This window comes from Chiloscyllium punctatum, chromosome 18 (assembly GCF_047496795.1).
Source record: "Chiloscyllium punctatum isolate Juve2018m chromosome 18, sChiPun1.3, whole genome shotgun sequence".
In the NCBI taxonomy this organism is placed as follows: domain Eukaryota; kingdom Metazoa; phylum Chordata; class Chondrichthyes; order Orectolobiformes; family Hemiscylliidae; genus Chiloscyllium; species Chiloscyllium punctatum.
The window spans coordinates 76,938,010-76,944,587 of record NC_092756.1 but is presented as its reverse complement, the minus strand read 5'-3'; the positions used below and the strand labels follow the sequence as shown (position 1 = coordinate 76,944,587).

At 45.5% G+C, this 6,578-nt stretch overlaps 1 non-coding gene across 1 annotated transcript; it reads left to right on the top strand.

The window, feature by feature from the left end:
- Nucleotides 1-227: 227 nt before the first annotated feature.
- On the top strand, nucleotides 228-300 carry trnar-ccu (transfer RNA arginine (anticodon CCU)). The gene has a single exon. It is a non-coding gene; the product is annotated as a tRNA-Arg (tRNA).
- Nucleotides 301-6,578: the final 6,278 nt, after the last annotated feature.

Below are 6,578 nucleotides of genomic sequence, written 5' to 3'. Positions count from 1 at the left end.
CGCCATTTGCCTTAGACTTGAATTGTGCAAAGTTGGAGTTTGGTTGATATCTCATCTGTCCATTTGGGGAGAAATGGGAGGCGGGTTCAATTTATTAAGCAGCCAACAATGTGGCATGAGATGGAAGGGGTAAGAACCAATTAGTGAGAGAACAACACACAGAAACACACACTATGAGAGGTCAGGGTGCAGAATTTAAAGGCTGCCATTGTCATCTATCCTGCGGGGCCCCAGTGGCCTAATGGATAAGGCACTGGCCTCCTAAGCCAGGGATTGTGGGTTCAAGTCCCATCTGGGGTGTCACTGTGGTTTATCCTTTATTTCTAATCTATTTTGGAGCAATCCCCATCTCTGCATTCAGTTGATGGTCAGTGGTATCCAACATGATCTTGCACAAGATTTTCGGGGATCTGCAGGATTGAATGTTGAAGGTGGTGATCAAGTGGCTGCTGTTTCTAGATGGGGACGAGATTCCTGAGAGTGCGGTTGGAGAGGTTGCTTTTGGAAGCCAGCTCTCATCACACTCTCATCAACAAACCAAACCTTCAACACTGATCCCTCCAGAACATCGGATATTACTGACAGAGAATACCCCTGCCAACGTTTATAGGTGCACCATCGACAGCATTCTGTCTGGATGTATCACTACCTGGTACGGCAACTGTACCATTCAAGATCGGAGACGGTTACAGAGAGTGGTGAACTCGGCCCAGACAATCACAAAGGCCAACCTCCCATCTATAGAATCCATCTACCAGGCCCACAGTCAAGGAAAGGTCTCCAGCATTCTCAAAGATCCATCTCACCCTGGCAATGTTTTTCTACAACCTCTCCCATCAGGGAGAAGGTACAGAAGCCTGAACACACGCACCAACCAGTTTTGAAACAGTTTCTACCCTAAAGTTGTTAGAATACTGAACGGCCTCACAGACTCTTAGTATTCGCCTGTACCTGTGTTTTTGATCCTGCTGCTGTTTCCCTATTATTTACTTATCTATGTTACTGAACTCTGTGAGCTGCCTGTATTGCTCACAAGACAAAACTTTTCAATGTGTATATCATTACTTGCAAACCAAATATTTTCAATGAATCTTCCACCTTTAGGATTACTGTTATCTTGGTCCAACTCATTGAATGTAAATATAAATTATTGAGTGTGGAATAACTTTATTTCACCTGCATTTTTTCCTGTTAAATGCCAACAGGACAGTATAGAGGTCAAGCAAGCTCAATGTTTGTACAGTTCGATGATCTCAAAGCAGCCATGCACAGTTTTAAAGACATGAGGAATGAGATTAACTTAATTTGAATGGAGATAATGCAGTGAGAGGGTTTTAATTGGAGAGAATGTTTAAATTGAAAGTATCCCCAGAAGGGATGTAAACCACAGGCAGTAGCTTAGAAGATCAGAGATGGAGCTGTTAGGTCACTGGGACAACACGTGCTTCTGGGGCCATGTCAGGAGAATTGATCCCCTCAACCTTGGTTGTGTTCATGTCAGAACAATGCTGTACTCTCCCAACATTTATGTTCACCAACATTTCACGAGTTTCATCCCACCATCAAACTCACCATGGACTCCTGTTTAGTATCTGTCTCATTCTTGGACACATGCATCTCCATCAAGGATGGACACCACAGTACCTCACTCAACCACAAACCCACCCTCAACATATTAAAACAGCCGTCCCCTCTGTACAAGCCGTACACTGACACAGGATCTGTTCAGGTGAGGGGGAATGTGAGGGGCACTTGGAAGTACACAAGGATGCCCTGATAAGAATGTGATACGATGCTTAACTCATCAATCGCCAGTTCTGACATGCCCCAGGGAGAAACTGCAATGACCTCCTCAGGAGACAGACACGAGCTGCAACCAACAGGGTACCCTTCATTGTCCAGTACTTACCAGGAGCTGAGAAACTACGTCACATTCTCCACAGCCTGCAACACATTATCGATGAGGATGAGCACCTCGCCAAGACCTTCCCCACCCCTCCACTTCTCACCTTTAAACAGCCACCAAACCTTAAACAGACCATTGTTCACAGCAAACTGCCCGGCCTTCAGGACAACACCAAACAACCCTGTCACAGCAGACACTGTAAAACATGTCAGAGTGTCACCATGGATACCGCCATTACACACGGGGACATCTCCCACCATGTACGCGGCAGGTACTCATGTGACTCGACCAACGTTGTCTATCTCATACGCTGCAGGGAAGGATGCCTAATGCATGGTACATTGGCGAGACCGAGCAGAGGCTACGGCAACAGATGAATGGGCACCGCGTAACAATCACCAAACAGAGGTGTTCCCTCCCAGTCGGAGATCACTTCAACGATCAGGAACTTTCAACCTCAATCTTTCAGGTAACCATCCTCCAAGGTGGGCTTTGGGACAGGCTACAACGAAAAGTGGCCGAGCAGAGGCTGATAACCACGTTTGGTACCCATGGGGATGGCCTCAACTGGGACTTGGGGTCATGTCACACTACAGCTGACCCCACTGCATTATACACACACACACACACACACACACACATACACACACACACACACACACACACATACACACACACACACACACACACACCCACACACACACCTTCTCACAGATGTATACCCCATTACACTCAAACACATACACATACACATACTCTCACAGACACTCACACCATCTCCCCCTCCCACACACACCCAAATGCACACACTCACTCGGTCTCCCCTGCACGCACACACATATACGTTTGTGGGGTGAATTTGTACATTCAGAATTATGTTTTGTTTTGCTCAAAAACTGCATAAAACCTTGTCAGATTCTGTAAATGCCACATTAGAAATAGAATCAGTCTGACTGCACATTGGGACACAGACAGATTTTAACCTCACATCTTCAATGCATTATCTGAGCTGAGATGGCACCGATTGTTAAAACTCTCTTGAGAATGTAACTTTAACAAAGATCTGGGATGTACATAACAAGGAACTGAAACGAACATGATCATTCTAAAAGATGAAAGACTTCAGCTCAATTTGTTTAATATTACATGCCATGACACTGCAATCCTGTTACTAAAACTTCAGTGTTTTACGATCCTGCTCCACAACCACCTGATGAAGAAGCAGCTCTTCGAAAGCTAGTGTTTCCCAATAAACCTGTTGGACTATAACCTGGTGCTGTGTGATTTGTAACGTTGTCCGCCCCAGTCTAACACAGGCTCCTCCAAATCATAACCTTTATGTCAATGACTGGTGCGTTTTGGATGATAATGTAAAACAGAACAATAGAAACCATCCAAAGTTGGGGCTTGATGTTTTCAAGTCATTACACTATGACTTTTCTCCTGGCGGTTTATTCCATTGTGAGATTGTTTTTATTCATTTCCAGGTCATGAACATTGCTGACTAGATCAACATTTATTGCCTCTCCCTAGTTTCCCCTGAAAGGTGATGGGGAGCTATCTTTTTGAACCACTGCAATCCATGTGCTGCCTGTATCTCCTTTCGAACTGATTGAAGATTTAACAGGAGGGAGTCGGCCATTTTGGATTTGTTCAATGCATTCGCATCACTTGTATGACCCTTTGATATTTTACTTATACATTCTGTGTCTGATGCCTCCTCTCTCATTACACCTGATGAAGGAGCAATGCAGGGTGAGAGGATAGGGGTTGGGCCTGGATGGGATGCTCTTCAGAGGGTCAGTGGGGACATGATGGACTGAATGGCCTCCTTCCACCCCACTCTAGGGCTTCTCTGAACAAGTTTGGAGCAGATGGTCAGAGCTCCGCTGCAAGGCCCAGTTAAAGCTTTGTGAAGGGACTGGCTTACAGGTGTGTGTTCCTGCCCTACTTTTCCCTGATCTTCCAGAATCTTCTGTGGCTTTGGCCAATACAATCATGAGCAGGGTTCACATCATCCAATGGGGTCACACAAATACACTTAACTGTTGTCATGCCAGGAGCTTTCAAGTGGATTGTCTCAGGCTGACACTTCTCCAATATACAACCCTCAGTCTGGTTGGAACTGGTTCTTCTTGAATCTTTGTAGCTCTTTGATCTTAGTTGCACTGTTCTCTGGAGCTGATAGCTGCTGTTTAATTTAGGTTGGCCAATTTTCTGTCAGGTCAAATTTCTCCAGCTGAGGATCAATTGAGAATGCCTGATTTTGTTGCCATGGTCACGTGACCACACAGGATTGAGATCAGCTGCACAGTGAAGGTTTCAACAAAATCAAAACCCCAAATAAGACTTGAGCCCACAATCTCTGGTTTAGGAAGTTAGTGCCTTACCCATGAGGTCACTGGGCCTCCAACAGATAGAGCTACCAATCTATGGACAAAGCAGCTTCTGTTTTAGTTGTGTTGGTGTCAGAGTAAGCTATATTCTGTCAACATTACCAGCTGAACTCCAGATTACCTGCGGCCAAGATCACCGTCAGTTTCTTGGATGAAGTCTTCACGACTGGTAACGCTGACAGTCACCACTGGAGAGTGTCTCTGCCATTATCTGCGGTTGGCCCTGCACATCAACGGTTTCATCAGCAAACCTCAAGAGACAACATCCAGAACTTTTGTGCTCTTGAAGGCAAATCCCTTCTCATTAAGAAAAGAAACAAAATATCTTTAATGTGATGATGTTGGTTTGAACATTTGGGAAGATCAGGGAAAAGGAGCATAGGGACACACACCTGGATGTCAGTCCCTTCACGAAGCCTTGACTGGGCCTTTGACCATCTGCTCCAAACTTGTTCAGAGAAGCCCTAGAGTGGGGAGGGAGGAGGCCATTCAGACCATCATATCCACACTGACCCTCTGAAGAGCATCCCAGCCAGGCCTAACCCCTATCCTCTCCCCCTGCATTCCCCAAAGCCAATCCACCGAACCTACACATCTTTGGGCTGTGGGAGGAACACAATGCACTCCGAGTACCCCATGGAGAGAATGTGCAAACTCGACACAAACAGACACCCAAGGGAGGAATCAAAGCCAGGTCCCTGACACTGTGAGTCACCATGCCAGCCCAAAAAGAATCTCCGCAGTCCTTTCCCCATTGTGGCTCTGCTGCCTCTTTCAGGCAATTTCGATCCAATCCTGCAGATCCCCGACAACTTTGTGCAAGTTCATGTTGGACAGCACTTTCCATCAACTGAATGTAGACATGGGGATGTTTATAATGTAGATTAGAAGTAAAGTTCAAAGAGGGCAACCTCTGAAAGTTAGCTACTCAAGATAGGGTTTGAACCCACGATCCCTGGTGAGGAGCCCAATATCTTATCCATTAGGCCACTGGGTCTACATGTCGACTGTCAAACTGGCAGCCTTTAAATACTGCACCCTGATGGCTCATATTGTGTTTTTCTCAGTTTTATACTCTCACTGATTTTTTTTTACAACTTCCATCTCATGCTAAAAAATTGGTTGCTTGATAAATCAATCTCGCTTCCCATTTGTCCCCAAACGGACAGACAAGAAACCAACCAAACTCCAACATTGCACACCTCACATCTGAGGAAAATGGAGCAGACAGGAAAATAGCAAAGGGCTCAATGTTATTTTGTGCAACGCTTTCAAGATATTTGCAGTTAGTGTGGAAGAAGTAGGTGGAGATGTTGCAAAATGGTGCATAGAGGACAAATGCTTTCTTTGGTTAGACCGCACTTGGAATACTGTGTCCAGTTCGGGTCGCCCTATTGTAGGAAAGATGTGGATGCTTTGGAGAGGGTTCAGAGGAGGTTTACCAGGATGCTGCCTGGACTGGAGGGCTTATCTTATGAAGACAGGTTGACTGAGCTCAGACTTTTCTCATTGGAGAAAAGGAGAAGGAGAGGGGACCTAATTGAGGTATACAAGATAATGAGAGGCATGGATAGAGTCGATAGCCAGAGACTATTTCCCAGGGCAGAAATGGCTAACACCAGGGGTCATAATTTTAAACTGGTTGGAGGAAAGTATAGAGGGGATGTCAGAGCCGGGTTCTTTACACAGAGAGTTTTGAGAGCATGGAATGCGTTGCCAGCAGCAGTTCTGGAAGCAAGGTCAATGGGGACATTTAAGAAACTGCTGGACATGCATATGGTCACAGACATTTGAGGGTGCATACATGAGGATCAATGGTCGGCACAACATCGTGGGCTGAAGGGCCTGTTCGGTGCTGTACTGTTCTGTGTTCTATGTAGTATGTTCTAAATCAACAGAATCTTAGCGGGCATTCAGCTCATTGTGGCTGCGCTGTCTCTTTCAGACAATTCTCTCCAAGATCTCCCAAATCCTGGAATTGCCTTGTGCAAGTTTCTATTACACATCATTCGCCATAATCTCAACACAGGCTCAGTAATTTTGAACAGAGTAGTTGAAAAATGCAGTCAATTTGGATCATGATAAAGTTGGCATGAGACAAAAGTCGAGGAGAATGTGAGGACTGCAGATGCTGGAGAAAGTTGGCATGGGAGAAAGGTCAGCTCCAAAGACCAAGCTTAAAACGTAAGCAGTCCAGAGGGGAATTAAACCCACAATCCCACACTTAGGAGGACAGTGGTTTACCCAATATGTTACTAGGGCACACATAGCCATTT